This window comes from Rattus norvegicus, chromosome 2 (assembly GCF_021556685.1).
Source record: "Rattus norvegicus strain SHRSP/BbbUtx chromosome 2, alternate assembly SHRSP_T2T, whole genome shotgun sequence".
NCBI lineage: Eukaryota > Metazoa > Chordata > Mammalia > Rodentia > Muridae > Rattus > Rattus norvegicus.
The window spans coordinates 171340389-171360024 of NC_141535.1; the positions used below are offsets into that span (position 1 = coordinate 171340389).

Genomic DNA, 19636 nt, shown 5'->3' on the forward strand with positions numbered 1-19636 from the left:
TGGCTCCCACGTGCACAGGCACACACGTGTGCGTTTGGAAAGGTGTACAGGAGGTTTATTCATGGCAACATTAACATGCATGTCAGAGGCTATCAAACTTCTCGTTTTAAAGATCAAATTCGACTTAGTGCAAGTCCTCGATTGTTAGTGCAGGGTTGAAGCCTGAGGCCTTTATGTCTAGTTAGGGCTCTAACTCCGGCCTCGCGGTCCTACCTAGCAACCACGGGGGCGTGGCTGACCTCACCCAGAGGTGCCACCAAGCCCAGACTGTCCGCCAGAGGCAGTAGGTGGGTGACTGGGTGCATGGCTACTCGTGCCTGGCGGGGCGCCCGTCTTTCTCTTAAGGAAATTCTTTTTATTCTGTCCACATAATAAAGTACATTTACACCAGCGTGGATATCTGATCCGTGGAAAGATCAGAGAGAACCTGGCACGCGTTCCTCCGTACTAAGCAACCAATCCCACCTCCTGGCTCTAAGGTTAAAAAAAAAGAAAAAAAAAATCAACAAGATAATCTCAGCTTGTAGCCGCCCCAGGAACTTCCTGGTTCTGCATAACCACGCCTTCCGTTTCTATGGCAATGGGTCCCTCCCCCTCAGAAAGCCAGCCCTACTTCAGTTAAAACACATAGGCAAGCGTTCTCTTCTTCGCTGACATTGATGGCTTTGCTTATAGAATTTTTTCCTTTCCCTCCCTCGGCAGGTCTCGTTAGCTAACCTTATTTCTCACAGGGCATTAAACCTTTTTATAAAACCACTAGAAGTAGCAGCGATGGGCGTTGCCGGCTGCGATGACAACATTCTAAACTATAAGTAACTGGAATCGCCCTGGTGGACTGACTTGCCACAACGCGCGTGCTCTCTCAGCTGACGCCCTTTTCCAGTCTTCTAGGACTAAAGCTTGGCTGTCTCCTGCCCATCCGGGTTCCAGAGTCTCAGCGGATGCTCCGGCTCTTGCGGACTTAAGGTGCCTTTCTGAAGGAAACAGGCTTGTGTTTACTGAGCATCCAATAACTCAGAGCTTTAAGCCAAAGTGGATGTTAAATTAGACACCTTGTCTAAGGGGAATAAATTGAGAACTGGGCTTTAGTCCTCACTGGCTACCTCTTCCAGTGTGTCACTGTAGGGCAATATCTTTGGAAGCAGTCTGTGGGGCTTCAGCCCTCTTGATCCTGTAACCCCAAGGAATCTTACTGTGAATGTCAGCACTGGGTTCTGATTAAGGTAGGCTCAGATTCTCTCTACAGCAGGTCCCCTAATTTGGGGGGTGAGTTCCAAGATCCCTGTGGATGTCTGAAACGGGGTTGTACTGAACCCTAGATGTGTTACATATTCCCATAAGTACCTGCGTAGCTGTGATGACTTTTACTTTTGGTGGTACATTTTACATAGAAATTAGGAGCGACGAAAGTTGACAGCTGATTAAAGTAGAGAACAAAAGCAGTAGACAGTAAGCAGGTGATATGTTGTTCGTAAAATAGCTTTTTACCCTTCTACTTAAAGGAAGCACTTTGCATCTCTCTGGTACAGCTACACAGCTTCTGCACCCAGGGTCCTTATTAAGTTAGTAAAGCGTAGTTGAACACAGGCACTGATGGATCTACATAAGGAGGAGGCTGACAACTAACAGTTGGGCAGCCGCACAACACTAAGCAAAGGGACCGTTCCGAGCAGGTCACAGCATGAGAGTTCATCACGCCTGTCAGAATGGCACCAGTCATACTCCTCTGCGCCTCCATTTTCTAATTAACGTAACAAGAGTGTGACGACTAATCTTGGTTGACAACTTGAAATGCCTGGGAAGAGGGGGGGGATGGTTGGGAAATTGTCCCCATCAGATTGGCCCAGGAGCATGTCTGTTGGGGGTGGGTGGTCGGTGACTGCTAATTGATGTAGGAGAGCCCAGTTGACAATTCCATCCCTAGGCTGATGGGTCTAGGCTGAATAAGAAAGATAACTGAGCAAGCTAGAGGGAGCGAAGCAAATCGGCCCGTCAGCACGTCAGCACGTAAGCTAGTGGTATCACTGAAGCCCTGGTAGATTTTATGAGTTCATTCAGGAACCTGTACTTCTGGAGCTGGGTTTATATAAGACTCAATAAACTTTTGATTATTGGAGCCAAGAATAGAGTAAAGCCGGGTATGTAGCATACACCTATAATCCCAGCACTCAGAAGGCTGTGGCAGGGGGATCAAGAGTACCAGCGAGCATAGTGAGTTCTACACCAGCCTGGGATGTGTCGGGAGATCTCGTCGAACAGCAGGAGAAACAACAACAACCCTCAGAATTCTATGTAACTTCCGTTCTCATCTTACTTTCATTAAAGCCAGCATATGAGAGAGGACAGGCTCATACAGGAGAGGCCTATCTGTGTACTTCACAGGACCAGTCTGGCCTCAGCCTCCTTCCCACGTGCTTAGCTTTCTCCTCCTGGCTTCCTTGTGGACCTTGGAGGCTTCTCACACAGATTCTCGGTGCCAGACCAGCCTCAAGAAGGGAGAGAGTTTCTGCTCCCCACCACTGTTTCCTTTTTTTTCTTTTTTTTAGAGAAAGCCTGGCACCAGCATCCCTCTCTTTCTCTTCCAGCCAGCAGACTTCCTGGAAAGACTGGAGGAGACCAGTTTCCCTTTTGGTCTTCTTCCAGAGTCAAAGCTATCTATGCCTTTTAATGTCAGCCATAATTTTTGGACATGGAGCCCTCAGGATTTCTTTCCATGTCCTCTTCTGAGAGGACACATTGCAGTGAAGGCTGACCTACCTAGTGCCCTCTGAGAGTAGAGTGTGTCTGGGCCTCGAGCCAAGAGGTCACAGTACCACTGGAGGGGAGGGCATGGGAGCTGGAAAACAGGAGCATCTGGGTCACGGTAGAAGGAAAGAATATAAGAGTTTGCTTGGACCTGTCACTGGGTGTTGTGCGAGTCCTGGGGCCATGCCACCGGGAACTCATGGCTGATATAGAGGTTCCCCAATCCTTCCCTGATGCCTTTCTACCTCTGCTCTCTGTTCTTTGTTCTCCTGCTTTGTTTTGTGTGTGACAGGCATCCTGCCCTCTCCCCTACTCTTTACCAGCTCCATCCAACAAACCTTATTTAGCCTCTGTGATATGCAGGGCACTGGGCTACAGTGGTCACTACCACTAAAAGGATTTAGGTATTTTAATGAGAGACCAGCATAAACATCCTCATTAGACAAGAAAGGTAATAAAAATAAATCCCAAATACTTTTTTATCTGCATTCTCTACCTCAGACCGGAAGGGATAAATGGATGTGGCTCTAGCTGACAGGATAGTTTCTGTGGTGGGCAAGAATTTGGGTTACAGGGCTGGAGAGACGGCTCAGCGGTTAAGAGCACCCGACTGCTCTTCCAGAGGTCCTGAGTTCAATTCCCAGCAACCATGTAGTGGCTCACGACCATCTGTAATGTGATCCGGTGCCCTCTTCTGGTGTGTCTGAGGACAGCTACAGTTACTTATATGTAATAAATGAATAAATCTTAAAAAAAAGAATTTGGGTTACAGACGGATAGAGGTATGAACCTCAGTTCTGACATTGGCAAGCTGTGTGTGTGTGTGTGTGTGTGTGTGTGTGTGTGTGTGTGTGTGAAGAAGGGCAATCATCTAATCTCTCTGGCCTTTGTCTCTAAAATGGTAGGCTCAGGTAGAGAAAGTTCTTTCTGTACTCTCCCCCGCAACCCCAGAGATGGGTGGGGTGCAGAAAGGAGAGAGACACAGAGAGATTGTACAATGTGAGAACTAGGTGAAATGTTGCCTAAATGGTGTTAGCCTAGTCCCTGGTACATAACAAGACTCAAACAAATCACATATCATTGCTGCTTTACCTACTCGGGCCTAGGAGTCAGGCACACATTTTTTCTAAAGAGCCAGACAGTAAACACCTCGGCCTCGGTGGACCAACGCAGCATCAGAGCAGCCACTCACTTTACTGAGGAACAGCCATGGGCATGGGTGAGCAAGAGGTCAAACTTTCCCATTGCAGAAGGCTTTTGCTGTGACTTTCTCCAAATCACTTTGACTATCAACATAAAAGCCATCCCCACTGCACAGACTGTGTAGAAAACAGGCCAGGAGCCAGGCGTTGGCCTGCTGGCTACTTGGCCCACCCCTGCATAAGCTGAGTGAAATGGTGGGCACTCCTTTTTGTAGCTTTCACTTCACAGCAAAGTCCAACTGGAAGTCTCCAGTTCCCCTCTGTGTCAGTATCTAGATGCAAGCCAGACTGACACAGTTATAGCCCAATCCAAAGATTGCATGAACCTCACACATAAAAGTAATGCCTACACTTGACTTGTGCACGAGCCAAGACAACAATGCTTCCCAAGATAATGCTTCAACAAGATAAGACATGGAAGAGACAATCTGGGCTTTGCAAATGTAGGCATGTTGCTCTTGACAGATGCCAGGGTTTGACTTTGTTTCTTGGTGTGGTGAGCTGAGAAGCTGCTGTGAGAGATACTGGACTGAGGGTCACAGGCTTGGTCAGAAGGCATCAGAATGCATGTTTAGTGAAGAGACCTGGAGAGTGCAAAGGAGGTAGGAAGAACCTCCTGGAAAGAGGCAGTCCTGAACAATATGGGAGTCAGATCATAAATGAGTCCGCTGTGACACCCTGGGTTCCCCCAAGCAGTGCACGCTCCCTCTTGCCTTGCCTTTCCGTGTTTCTCTTAAATAATTGTAGATATAAATAGAGCACTTTGCTGTCCTTTCTTCCGAAATGTGAGAAGACTCTCAGTTTCAATTTTATATCAAGTTTCTTGCGGGCCACAGATTTTTTTCTCCAATAACATAAAGTAACTGCCAAATCCAGAGGTATTGCAATTTATTAATATTAAATTTAAATAATAATAATCATTAAAGTTGCTTCTCATGAGCCAGAGGAAATTAAGACCTTTTTCATAAAGCCATCCAAGAATCTAGTTCACTCTTGCATATAGAGTCCTCAGCATCTCCAGCCACTATCCTTAGAGAGAGAATAGCTTATCTAGCCAAACAGATCCCTCTAACAGCCTTCAATGCTGGATGCCATGCCAATAACTACTGACTCGTTGGAGCCTCTCCTCCAGGAAAACCATGAATGTCTTAGTCACTATTCCATTGCTGTGAAGAGACGCCAGGACCAAGGAAACTCTTTTGAAAGAAAGCATTTAATTGAGGACTCGTTATAGTTTCAGAGGGTGAGTCCATGATCATCATGGTGGGGAACATGGCAGCACGGTAGCACACATGGCTCTAGAGCAGTAGCTGAAAGTTCTACTTACTAACACACTTCCTCCATTAAGGCCACACCTCCTAATCCTTCTAATCATTTCAAAGAGTTCCACTCCTTAGTGACCAAGCATTCAAATAAACGAGCCTATGGGGTCATTCTTATTCATCCACTACAGCAAGCATAGACATTTCCATCTGGACACTTTGGATCACAGGTAACCAGCTGCTTCCCTGCCGACTTGCTTTTGTGTTTTAACTGGTATATGATGAAGGGGGGAAGCAAGACGCAATCTCAGGCACCATTAGAAAGGAGAAAGGAATGGAACTAGGTCACAGTATATGCAACAGCCCACCAGGTGGTGTGGGAGTCAGGAGGAAGACAAGGCGAGGAAAAATCAACAGAAGATGTTGTATATACTAATTTTTATTAATATTTTATTTACTTTTACTCTATGTATATGGATGCTTCGCCTACATGTGCGTCTGGGAACCACATGCATGCAGCGCCCAGCGGGCCCAGAGGGAGCATCAGATCCTCCAGAACTGCATTTACAGACAGTTGTTAGCTGCCCTGTGGACCTGGGAGAGCAGCGAGTACTCTTAATGGTTAAATAACCTCTCAGGTCAATCAATCCATCCATCCATCCATCCATCAATCAATCCATCCATCAATCAATTTCTTCTAAAAAGCACAAGCCTGGGTTCACAGAACCTGACAGGTTCTTTCCTCTTTCCTACAAAGTGTGGCATTCACTCCTTCTAAAGGGAGGAGGTCTACTTCCCTGTGACATACAGATCTTAAAGCTGTGGACCAAAAAGCCTGGATCAAGGCCATAAACGCCATCTGCTTCAGTTCGGATGCATTCTTTGTGGGTCCTGTGGTTAAAGCCTTGGTCCACTGTCTGCAGCATTACGGGGAGCTGGGGAGCCTTTAAGAGGTGTGTTCTATTGGGAAGTCTTCTAGTCACAAGGGGTGTGCTCTCCAAGAGAACTGTGGGACCCCAAGCCTATCCTGTTCCTCTATTTCACATCTCAGAACAGGGTAAGTAAGTCTGTGCTACTGCGGCCCCCCTACCATGAAGGGCAGACATTGGTTCCAGGTCCACTGTGCTTATGCTTATAGGGAACTTGGGCTCTACCCAGTTCCAGATCTTGCCAATAACTGGAACAAGGTAAATACAAAGGTCAGGTTTCATAGAATCAGAGTGGAAAGGACCTTAAGAGATGGTTTCATCCAGTCGTTTGAACGCCACAAATACCCTCTCCAAACAACATGGCCGTAGCTCAACAACGTGTTCGGAGACTCTGGGTCCATCCCAGTGCAGAGATAGGGGCATAGGAAAAGGTGCTCCATCACTACTCTTACCACTGTCCCCCCTCCCCCACATTTCCTCAGAACAGTGGGGCGGCTGGGTATAAAGCCAGTTTGAGCCCCACTGTGCAGACAAAGAAGCAGGTATGAGGGGACACTGTGACTCTCTCATGCTATACAACTAAGTAGCAAGTCCTCCAAGAGAGCTCATGCCAGCTTCTGTCTCACACTCCTTGTCCTACCGTCATCTACTGGTGACTGGGGCCTTGGAGGCCTTTGCAGGCTAGCACAGCTTCCATAAGAACAGCTTCATAGAGAGCGCTCCACAACAGAGATGACTAGCAATATGAGAAACAAGAGGTGCTGTAAGTGATGCTGGAAAACTGGGCTGAAGGATAGAAAAAGGCTCTCCCCGCACAGCCAGCTTCTAGAGGGATTAACGTCTCAGGGTTTGTGAATATATACTCCCCAGTCAAACAGCAGGAGTTCCCAAGACAGCAGAGAAACCAGAACCCTGCAAAGTACTGTAGTCCTCAAAGGTCAAAGATGCAGCCAGCCACTTGGGCAAAGGGCAGGGAAGAAATAAACCATGACATCCTGTTAGAAGGGGATTCACAGAAAAGGCAAACTCCCGGGAATAGTAAAGAAGCAAAAGGACACAGGACACTGTAGTAAAACAGCCAAGTCTTCAAAACAGCCTTGGCTTCAAAAAGCTAGCACTGACCCAAACATGAAAGTGTGTGTGTGTGTGTGTGTGTGTGTGTGTGTGTGTGTATGTGGTGTGTCTGATGTGTATGTGTGTTGTGTGTGTGTGTGTGTGTGTGTGTGTGTAGGGGCTTAACTGCTGAAGCTTTTCTTTTAGTGCAGGGTGAACAGATTGAGGTGATAAAAACACAGAAGCTGTGGTTGGCATAATTATGGGGCATCTGGTTAGGCGTCAGCATTATCAGCAGGGGTGGGAGGGTACGGTGCTAGTGATTGGATTCAGGACCTTGGTATGAGTTTTACCGTAAGTTACAACTCAATCATCCATTCTACTTGTTTGCTTTTAAACTTTCTCTTTAAAAATTATTTGAATCTGTTCATGCTCATATGTGTGAGTGTATATGTGTGGTGTCTCTGTCACTCTCTGCCATTTGTGTTTTGACTTATTTTACTTTATGTGCATGAGTATCCTGCTTGAATGACTTTATTTGTACCACATGTGTGCCTGGTGCCTGCAGAGGTCAGAAGAGGACATTGGATCCTGGTAACTGGAGTTATAGATGGTTGTGAGCCACCATGTGGGTGCTGGGAACCAAATCTACGAGAGCAGTAAGTGCTCTTAACTGCTGAGCCATCTCTCCAGTCCTTTTGAGACAAGGTTTCACTATGCAGCTCTGGCCGACTTGAAACTTACTGTGTAGACGAGGTCGGCTTCCAAGTTGTTGAGGTCCTTGTGCCGCTGCCTCTAGTGCTGGGATTAAAGGCATGGCCTCCATGCCTGGCCTCCACCTTCGTTCTTGAAACAGGGTCCCCTGGACCTAGAGATCAGTTTGTTGGCTATTCTGTTGGCCAGTGGCCCCCAGGGCTCCTCCTGTCTCTGTTTTCACAGCATTAGAATACAGCGCAGCATTCCACACTCCACACCTGGCTTTTAACATGGGTGCTGGGGACAAGAACCTAGGTCACTGTACTGGTTGGCGAGTGCTGGACTAAGTTGTCTCCTAAGCCCCACTTTATTCTTTTTCTTAAGTGCTATTAATATGTTTATTTGCATGCAGAAACAGGAGAACCACGCCTTCATTTCAATTTTCCATAAAACTTACTCATTAAGAGGAGAGCCTAGTTCAATTTGCTATTTCTTTTTTCTTTTTTTTTTTTTTTTTCGGAGCTGGGGACCGAACCCAGGGCCTTGCGCTCGCTAGGCAAGCGCTCTACCGCTGAGCCAAATCCCCAACCCTCAATTTGCTATTTCATGGCGAGCATTTCTCCAGCAACAGCCTGGAGTCTTAAGCCAGCTTTCATGCAGCTTCCAGATTCTAAGTTTCCCTTTCACACTATCTCAACTCTGTCTGGCTTTTTGGGAGCAGACACATGACCTTGACACCAATCTCTGAGATTCGAAGTCTACAACAGATTATTACTGTTCCTTGGTTCACAGGAATATTAAAGGGTCTCTCTGAGAGGTTGGGCAGCTTCTGATGTAAGGCCTCCATCCTTATGTGATGCCTCCTTTCTGAGGCCATGGTGACCATCCTATCCTAAGTGTCACCTATGTATGCCACAGCATCCCATCTGAATCCTTTGTGACAGTTGCCATAGTTTGTAATGGCCAGTTCGCATGGGTAGAGCAAACCCCTCATCAACCTCTAACTCCATGTTCACAGGATCACGCAACATACATGCAACTCAGCACATATTGTAGTTCCAAACACGGCATCCTGAAAAATGATTGAGTGTCCTGCCTGTCACCCAGGGTAACATCACCATCACTGCCTGGAAGAACATAGTCGAAGTGACCAGATTCTTATGTGAGGCACTTCAGAAACAGTCAAATGGTTCAGCACCTGTCTGGTAAAGATCCCTTTGAGTTGTCTTTGTAGATGGGCTCTGCTGGGAAAGTGGACTTTGCAAGTTAAAAGGACAGCTGCCCTCCCTTAAGAGTGACACGGATCCTGTGGGGACAGTGTCTACACTGATCATCTCTGTGACAGATGATGTTCACTGTCAACCTGACTGGATTCAGGATCACCGTGGAAACACACTTTGGATGAGTCTATTAGACTGTTTCCAAAAGAGTTTAAACTGTAGAGCGAAGATGTACCATGAATGTGGGTAGTGTAATCCTATAGGTTGTGTCCTGGTCTGAATAGAAGAGAGAGCTGGGCACCAGCGTTCGTCTCCTGACTGCAGATGCGATGTGACCAGTCAACTCCTGCCGCTGGGCCTTACCCACCATGAAGGAATCTTAAACCACGAGCAAGAGTAAACCCTTCTTCCTTAAGTTGCTATGGTCAAATATTTTGGTTATGGCAACAAGAAAAATAGTTAATGCACAAAGGCACTAAATTGTGCTTTACAGTCTATTTACATGTCTATGTTATTACTGGATGCAAGTAAATACCGGAAGTAATGAGAAATCAGCATCACTTGGACATTTTCCAATCCCTCCCCACTTTTTTCAGTGCTGGACACTTTTTTCAGTGCTGGAGAGAGAACAGAGGGATTCATGTTAGCCCAGGCTTTACCTCAGTCATATCTCAGTCTTGCACTTCACTCCTGCTTTTACGAGTTCTGAGCTAGGGAGCTCCAGTAAACCGTCCAGTCCTGGAAGAATATGTGGTAGCTGACTGATGACGGGGAGGAGTAAGGACACCACACCTTCCTAGAGACCTCTCACGGCACTCTAACTTACCAAGGGTGTCTAAGGGCTGCGGTATAGCTCAGTGGTAGAATGCTTGCTACCTGATATGAGGGAGGCTCTATGTAAGTTCTATCCACAGTGCCATCAAAACAAGCAAGCCGAAATAGTAGATCCACTAAGCATCCTTTGAGAGTTATTGAGAAAGAGATGACTATTGTTTATGCAAAGGTGTAGTTTTTACCCTCCTGCAAAACTCTTATCTGTAAAATTGCATCAAGTTAGAGGCCAAAATCAATATTGAAAGCAAAATATTACCAAATGAGATGTATCTTGTTATTTTTACTGCCCGCCCTTAAGTCTTTCCAGTATTACCAAAGGAAAATATTTTCAAAAATAGCCCAACTGTTTTTTACACACAGTTCAGTTGCAGTGACCTTTTGCAGTAACTCAAACAAGATATCATAGGCAACTTTTATTTAGGGACCTAGACATGGTTATATTATATTGTTCTAAATTAAAAACTGAAATCAAAACTATTTGTTTTTTCTTTTTATTGAATTATTCTTCTCACACATGTATCCTGATTGTAGTTTTCCCTCCCTCTACTCCTCCCAGTTCCTCCCTACATCCCCTACATCCAGATCCAGCCCCCTCTCTGTCGCTCATTAGAAACCAAAGAGGCTTCTAAGGGATAATAATAAAATATGACAAAGTAAAATATAGTAAGATAAAACAAAATCCATCATGTTGTGGTTGGACAAGGAAAACAAACAGAAGGGAAAGAGCCCAAGGGAAGGCACAGGAAACAAATACCCACTGTGGACACACTCAGGAATCCCATAGAAACACTAAGTCATAATATAGACACTGAGGCCCTGCGCATGCTGCTTCAGCCTCTGTGTTCACATGAGCCTTGCTCAGAAAATGTTGCTGTATGACTGTGTGTGTTTGTGTACATGCCACGGCACACATGTGAGGTCAGAGGACAAGTTGGTTCTCTCCTTCCACTTTGTGGGTCCTGAAGCTTGAACTCAGATCGTCAGGCTTGGCAGCAAGCACCTCAACTTGTAGAGCCATCTCATTGGCCTTAAAATTTTGCTTCTAATGAAGACAAGGATCAATGAAAGGAAAGTGACCTAATAAAAGTCATGGTACGCGTTAAAGAGAAAAAAGGAAGGAGAAGAAGGAAGAAGAGAGGATGAGAAGGAAACATGATGTGGGTCTCTTGTTTCCGGCCGTCACTCACCTACGCATTCATCCATTCATTGTGCTGTTCCAACTCATGAGACGGTGCATGAGTGCTCACTGGGCAAGGACGTGTGGAAGGGGACTGAAAGTAGCATTTAGCTGGGTTGTGGTGGCGCAAATCTTTTGCCCCAGCACTTGGGAGGCAGAGGCAAGCAGATCTCTCAATTTGAGGCCAGGCTGGTCTACAGAGCGAGTTTCAGGACAGTCAGGGCTACACAGAGAAGCGTCTTTAAAAAAAATAAAGGTTTTATCATTTCTTTCTGGGTATACATATGTGTGTGCGCCTGCATGAGTTTACCATATGCATGCAGGTTTTGGCAGAGGTCAGTGTCAGTGTCAGGTCCCCTGAGACTGAAGTCACAGGTGACTGTGAGCCACCATCATGGGTGCTGAGGACAAACGATAGTCTCCTGCAAGAACACTCAGCACTCTTAACACAGAGCCATCTCTCCAGCCCTGAAACTTTACATCTTGTATGTGTTTCCCCTCTGGCGAAATACTGTTCTCTTTTCCTGTCCTTCCTGAGTCAAAGTTCCATTAGGTGTCATCATCATCATCATCCCAAAAACTCTCCTGACACAGGGAAGCCCCATGTGCTCCCTTTCAGTTAGCAGCAAGGCTGGCACATCCTGTTACAGCTGCTACCACACGCCTCAGCCATTATTTCTTCAAATGTCTACCTTCACTGGCTGAGAGTGAATTCCCAGTTCCAGTTTGTATAGTAAGTGCTCAATAAACATCAGTTGCTTGTTCTACAATGGCAGGTGTAGGGAGCCATATTGGATTTGGGCCTGGCCACTTTGTGACTGTATGGCCATAAAGTCTTGAGATTGTTGGACAAAAGCCTCTCCCATGAATTTACGGCACAAGAAGATAACAATCAGCCCGAACAAATATCAAGTATCTCCTGAGCAAACACCCGGGGTCTCCACCGCAAGACCCCTGCTGAGCCCGGCTGCTGCTTGTGGAACCGACACACCTGGGCCACACCTGGGCGGAGGTCAATTCGCTCCTGCCTTTTGCTTTCTCAGCCTTTGTCCTTGAGATTTAGGCTGGTCTTCTGGGATTTCTCCCTAATTAATTCAGGTCTCTTAGTTGGTCTTTTGTTACCGAAGCCAGGTAGTCATGAGCCAGGGTTTCCCACTGTGCTTCCCAGATATTTTCTACCTGGGGAACTTGGGTATATAAGTGGTGAATAAAGCTACAGGAGTCTCTCTCTCTCTCTTCCTCTCCTGGCTTGACACGAATAACCTGTGTGTGTGTGTTTCTTTAATCCCGCAGGCTTTCGCCCGATTCTCGGTACCGTGTTGGTGCAGGCACCGACAGGCAGGTAGAAAGAAAGGGCAGTGGATTGTTGAATAACTACTAGGTACACCAGATTCTATGCTATCTTCTTGTGCTCACTTCCTCCTTGCATAGAAGATCATTATGTAGCCCAGGCTGACCTGGAATTCCATATGTAGACCAGGCTGGCCTACAGAGACCTAACTGCCTCTGCCTTCAAGTGCTGGAATTAAAGGTGTGTGCCACCACACCATTATGCATCACACAACGATGAGGATAGTTCTGAGGTGAATTCTCAGTTGATCTCATGGTGGTAACACCACAGAATATGCCTGACGACACCCCAGTGGTCCAGGGGACTATCCATCCTGGCTTCATTGAATGTAAATATGTATATGGTATTACTTACTGCCCCCAGGGCCACAATAGATAAAGCTCCATGGCATGAGAGAAAATGACGCAATGAAGAGTGACAAAAAGGACAAGCCCCGAGGTCACTGCTCACATGCTGTGGTGCGCTGTTTGTAGTAATCGTGCTTCTTTGTAAGTAGGGGAAGTGGAGGCTGGTGGAATGGCTCAGTCAGTAAAAATCATGTTGTGTCAGCATGAGTGAAAAAAACGATCCAGACCTCAAAAGATAAGGTGGAGATCTATTGAGGAAGATGCCTGATATTGACCTCTGGCCTCTACATATATATATGTACCCACATACATGTACACACATATACATGCACAAAATAAATGAGGAGGTTTTTTTTTTAAATAATAAGAGTATAGTGTATAAAACCTTAAGCTGCTCTTCCTTGTTAAGGACCCTGCACTGTGTGTAGCTGTGTGCTTGAGGCCATGGGATTGGCAGGGCAGCAGGTTTGTTTACACAGCGTCCCGGCACTCATAGGAAAAGTGCCTTGCACACCGTGATGACTTCAGCATCACCAGGCTCAGCTCCCTCCATCCCAGTCCTGTGAGACAGCCCTGCACATGTGACCCGGTGCCAACCAGACTTTCCCTACACATCACATGACTGTGTGCATATGAATAAAATTGGGACTGAAAACCACTTTATTAGAAGTAAGAGAATATTGTCAGACTGGGAGCGCCATGCCAGTTCTACTTTGAATGAATGGTACTCTTGGGGCTTAGTTATCTTTACTTTGAAGGGGTCTAATACTTGAAGTCAGTGTTTTACCAAGCAACGTGATGTATACATGGCTGAAATTCAACCTTTTAGCACAGTTTATACCAAAACATGTGAGAGTTCAAGGAGCTATCAGCTTGATTTTAACAATAAGATCGCCTCAGTGATGTTAGCATAGCCTATGTGGTACCCATTTGGATTCAGTGGCTTGTGATGGGGGTGCTCTACCAACAGTCCTATATCTTTTTAGTAACTTGTACTGTTGGGACTTTACCCATTGGTCCGCCCTGTCTGTAGTCAGTGGCTTGGATGGAGGGACTCTACTCATGTGTCTTTTGGATTGGAACATCACTTCTTATATGGTTCCTACCTACAAATGTTCTCCATCTGTGTTGTGGGCATGATACCTTCTAAATTGTATGAAAAATTCTTTAAAAACTATTCCATTGACCACATACACACTCTCCTATTGTTCTGATTTGTGATCACCCACAAAAGATACTACTAGCAAGTGACCTTTGGGCCATGACCAGTGTATTCTGCACGTCCTTGCTGTCTCCAGCAAGGGCGTATGTGATCTTTCACAATTCATCACCCTTTTCCTCACTGGACTCTGCTCGAGTCCATGTTGGGAAATGTGCTCTGTAGACCATTTGCCTTTTTAGTTTGGAAAGGGAACAGACATTGAAACATGTGAGTGACTGGGGACTGACAAGCCTCCTGCCAAACTGTGATAACCGAGTGGCCTGCCAGCTTGTTTCTGAGCGTTGTTTGGCATAGACACTTACACAAATGGCACGTCTATCAGCTTCCCTAGGTAAGCGGTTCTCAGTCTATGGGTAGTAACCCCTTTGGGGGGAGAAAAACCCTTTCAACAGGGGTCGACTAAGACCATAAGAAAACATGGATATTTACATTACGATTCAAAAGAGTAGCAAAATCACAGTCACAAAGTAGCAACAAAAATAATTTTATCACTGGGGGTCATCACAACATTGGAATTGTATTAAAGGGTCACGGCATTAGGAAGGTTCAGAACTCCTACTCTAGGCTCATATTTCCTTGAGGGTTCAATAGAGTGGGGACAGAACAAATGAATAAGAAGACCCAACTTCTGGGAGCTCTGTTTCTTGAGGGACAGTGGTTCCATTTCCTGTGATTTAAAGAAACTGATCTTTGTTTCTCCTGGACCCAGCACGAACCACCATCACTCTTTCCTGTTACATGTCATCCAGCACGTCCTGTTGACGGAGAGTCACTTGGGGAAGGAGCTCTTTGCGGAGGAGATAGTCCTGGGTTCCAAGGCTGGGTGCCAATAGACTGTCAGGACGCTATGTCATGCCACTGGCATAGCATGATAGCATATGTCCACAGCAGTCCATCGGTCTGTGTATTAACATTTTAACATCCCATATACTTTTGACTCTTAAGTTTTGTTTTATTAGTGTGCATACCCCAAAGTGACTAAGCATGAGACTTAAGGCACACTTACTAGTGAGGAAAGAAACCAGCCAATCACTCAATCAAATCGGTTTAAGGTCTTAGCAGCACGTGGTTATAACATGGTGCCGCTGGAGAGTTAGATGAGGGGAAGTTCAACTCAGTTCTCTCACATGCTGGTCTCCAAAGTTAAGCCAGCGCAAACAGGAGCCTCAGGTTGGGCTAACTCTCCCTTCGCTCCTCCAGCACAAAGTGACAAAGAACCGATGTCCAGGCAGTTGGCAAGGACATTTGAGACTCAATTCTTGGACTCTAAAGCCAGTGAAAACAAGCAGTGAAGACATTGCTGGGCGAAGGGACTTCTGTAAGAGAGAAGTTTGCAAAGGAGAGTGAAGGTAAGTGTTTTTTTGGTTGCACAGTGGGTGAGAGGGGGCCTGACATTGTCATGTGGTGACATCTGAGAGGCCTTCAAAGGGCTGTGAGACAAGCAGAAACCACGGAGTCAACAGCGGAGGTAGTGAGTCTTTCCTAATGATCAGCACCTCTGGCACCAGAGAATGAAGGAGGGGGCCACTGTCGGAGTGAATGGCCTACTTTTCGGTGATATTATGTGGACAATGGGGACCTAAAGTAGAACAAAGGCACTGACTATCCAGCAGCCAATGGGACGAATTTCCTGAAGGAGGCACCAGTCAGCTCTTTCATGCATTCATGACTTTGGTTTAAATGCCTCCAACCAATGCTCATGTTGAAATTTAATTTCCACCATGAGGTAAAATGATGGGTCCAGGCAGGCTCTGTAAGAGGAGATTAATGCATCCCAGATTAATGGATTAAGAGGAAATGGATTATCTCAGGAGCGGCTTTGTTCTAAAGTGAGCTTCCTGGCTTCTCTTTTATATCAACTGTGTGACACCTTGCACTGTCCTGGGACTCACAGAGTCCTCACCAGCATCAATGTGCTCAACAGGCTGGGTCCCTCCACCTTGGACTTCCCAGCTTCCCTAACTACAAAATAGACCTCTTTAACAAAAATCTTCCAGGTGGTAGATTTTTTTTTAAATCAACAGAAAACAGACCAGGATGCTCACCTTCAAGTAGGCGTTTTTGTGCGTCCTGTGTCAGGTACCTGCACACTCGAGGGAGGACATTTTGCTACTGTGGCGAGCTGCCCATGGAGCTCTCAGAAGACACAGAGTCCAGGGGCAAAGAAACATCTTAATTTTTACAGGCAAGAGCTCTGGTGGAGGTGAACACAGGGTAACCTCGGAGTGTCCCAGACAAAAGACGCTTAGACTGAGTCTTGAGGGGTAAGCAGAGATTGGTCAAAGAACAAGACTAGGAAGTGTACGCTGGTCAGAAGGAACAGCTGGTGCAGGGCTCTTTAAGCAACCTCACACTCATGGTAGCTCTAGTCTGGGATAAGGGAAATTGGGCTTTTCTAAAACTTTACACATCAAATAATGACCTCAGTCGTTTAGCAAGTGTGTGATATGTTTAGGCACTGGGTGACTTTGCTTGCGTACTTGTTTGCTTGCAGTATTGGAAAATGAACTCGATGCCTTGTGCATATGAGACATGAGTCCCTGATTATACCCTCCAGCCCAGACTCCGTTCTATTAATTAATGTGTTTGTTTATTTGTGTTGGAGGCAGAGTCTTGTATGTCTTAGGCACGGTTCCAGCTTGCTATGCAGTCAGGGATAAGCCTCACTGTCTGCTCCTCCTGCTTCCCCCTCCCAGTACTGGGATAACAGATGTGTGCCCCTCACCTGGTTTATTGGTGCTAAGGATGAAAGCCAGGGTTCTGGGCATGCGAGCCAAGTCCACTACTAACTGAGCCACATCCCCGGCCAGGTAGCATTTGTTACACACAGTGACTTGTTTAATTATCACAAAGGACATCGCCATTCTCACTTTACAAACTTTCCCCCTTCAGAGTCTCAGAGTCAGGAAGCTCTTGGGGGGGTGGTGATGGAGGAGACTGTGTGCTTTGGGATAAGACATGTAGGTGACAACAAGAGAAAGAAGGCGACAGTGACTTGAGTTTAAGTTTGGACATTACCTGTCGTGGATATCCCCATCGACACTCAAGTTGAAATTCAATTTCTCTTGTGAGGTATTAAGAGTTGGGTCCAGAAGGGACACTCCGTGGTGACTGGGCTATCAGGGCAGAGTCCATGGGTTAACATTACCTTGAGGGTGGGGCTACTGTAGAAGCTAGTTTGATTTTGTTTCTTTTCTGTACCCCAGGCACCAAGTCATACCCTCTGCCACCTCAGGGTACTTGGAAGTGTCTCCACCTGCCAAGAGATCAGCTCCAGATGAGGCCTCTTAACCTCAAACTTTCAGCTTCTAGAACCGCTGGCTGAGTGAACGTGTATTATTTATAAGGGATCCAATTCCTGGTATTTGGTTGTAGCAACAGAAAACTGACTATGACAGACATATTGAGCTCCAATTGTTTGTGAACAACATGGAAATGTCAGCAGCTGCTGAGTTCTCTTTTCTAACCTCAGGAGAGAGGCCTGGGTAGAAAAGAAGGATTAGAGACGAAAAAGAAATCCAGGAGAGGAAACCATTACACTAAGCAATATTAGGCAGGCAAAGGTCACAGTGCCTTCCGTGTTTAACCCTTTCAATGCCCGAATAAAGTCAATAACCACCATGATTTTATAGGATAGACTAAGTCAGTCAGTCTCCCTGCCCTTCTATGGCTGCATTTCCACCCCTTTGTGACTATAAACCAGTATTTTATGTTGGAGAGAATATAGACATACATTTCTCTGAAACAAAGATTGTATGAGATCATACTCAGCCCAATACCCTCCACTATTTCATTTTTAATCTTTGATTTTTATTTATGCATTCATGACAAGGTCTTGCTGTGTATCACAGGCTGGCTTGGCTCTTATGCTCCTCCTGCCTCAGCCTCCAGGGTTCTGGAATTATAAGCGTGTGCTCCCACGCCCAGCACAGATTTCACTTCTAAAACAGACTGACTGCAATGCACGAACTTGCTTCCCAACCCACTCGTGAGAGCCACAGCTTGAGAATGGCTGTCTAACTCCCTTCTGCCTCCCACCCCTGCGTCTGGACTCTCATGGCAGCTTTGAAGAGATGAGGGGAGGTGTGACCGACATCAGAGATGCTAATGTAAAGACAAAAACTTGGCTTCTGTTTGGTTTTCAGTCTTCGGTACAGCTCGATGAGGCCTCCTCTGCCAAGTCATACCTGGAGGATATGTCTGTAGAAGCCAGTTCTTAAGCACTGAGTCATGCGTGGCTGTCACGAGTCTTTGTGGGGATTAAAGCCATGATTGCTGCCAAGTTTCCCCCTCCCCCCATCTATGATACAGGAAGGGAGGCAGATGCACAAAACTTTGGAGAATTTTTGAAGTTATTTGCTCTAAAATTGCCACACCGTTACATAGCAGAAGGATTTGGGCATAGAGCCCAAAGCAAACCAGCCCCGGGCTTGTACTCTCTTTAACGTAATTCCTGCAGACAGCAACTGCAGGAGATGTATTATCTTTGGGGCAGAAATGATGGAATGCAATGCTAACATTTTGTTCAGCAGGAATGCTGAATGGGACTGTGGGAATCGATTCCCAGTTACATCATAGACCCTGAATATAAGCACTTCTCCGTTACCTTCCGTTCCACAGAAAGACGTGTCATGCTCTCTTTCATCAAACAACTCCTTAGTGGCCTGCCTGCCACCGAGTGGCTCGCCTGCCACTCTATCAGTTTGCTGGTTAATGTTGGCTTGGGTGGAGGCAGACTCCTAGTCAATGTTAAGGTTAACTGCTATTTGTGAGCAAACTGAGGGGAGAAGACGCTCCTTGAAAGCTGGTTGGGGGAACTGTGGAAGACAAAGTAAAGATGAGGCACACATTCTTGTGCATTATCAGTTCTTCCTGAGTGAATACAATTTTGCTCCATCTATGGCCCACGGACCTCCATCTCCCTATGTTTCAGCCTTTGAGTATAGACTCATACTAACAGCTCCACATGGGACTCCAGGTCTTCAGTCTCAGACTGAGGATGCCTCTGCCTCATTGATCTCTCTTATTCTGAGACTTCCAGCTCCTCGGAGCCCATTGGTTTCCTAGTTTTCTGGCCTGCACACAGTCATTTGGGGCCAATGATACCAGCCTCTGACACTGTAAGTCTGTCCACTGACTTCCCTGCGTAGGAAAACTCACAGCTTTAGAGTAAAAGTCTATGGTCCTTTTTCTTATCCTGCCATCCTGCAATCACCCTCTTCCTTCCTTTCTTCCTTCCTTCCTTTCTTTCTTTCTTTCTTTCTTTCTTTCTTTCTTTCTTTCTTTCTTTCTTTCCTTCTTTCTTTGCCTGGTACTTGCTTTCTCCACTGTCCTCACTGTTGATACAAAGTCTTCCCGAGCGCTCAGACCACTCTCTGCCTTCCCAATCATCCTATTGCAAAAGCCTCCACTGGAGAGCTCCTCTGTTCTCTCTGACTTCTATAAACGCTTCTTGGACTGGTGGTTCTTGGCAATCATCCAAGTCCAGAAAGCTACCGAAATAGCAATCCGCAGGCTTAGCTTCCCACTGTCAGAGAGCCCACCTACTCTGGGGATTAAAGGACTGCTGCTATGCATCTAAAACCCAAATCCAAGTCT

At 46.1% G+C, this 19636-nt stretch overlaps 1 protein-coding gene and 1 long non-coding RNA gene across 11 annotated transcripts in view; one reads left to right on the top strand and one right to left on the bottom strand.

Moving 5' to 3' along the window:
• The window catches only part of Trim2 (tripartite motif-containing 2), a 151643-nt gene that overhangs the window by 70555 nt on the left and 61452 nt on the right, over positions 1-19636 (bottom strand).
• LOC102550635 (uncharacterized) lies at positions 624-17662 on the top strand. Its single transcript, XR_015675949.1, has 3 exons — positions 624-966; positions 15239-15387; positions 17245-17662. It is a non-coding gene; the product is annotated as an uncharacterized LOC102550635 (long non-coding RNA).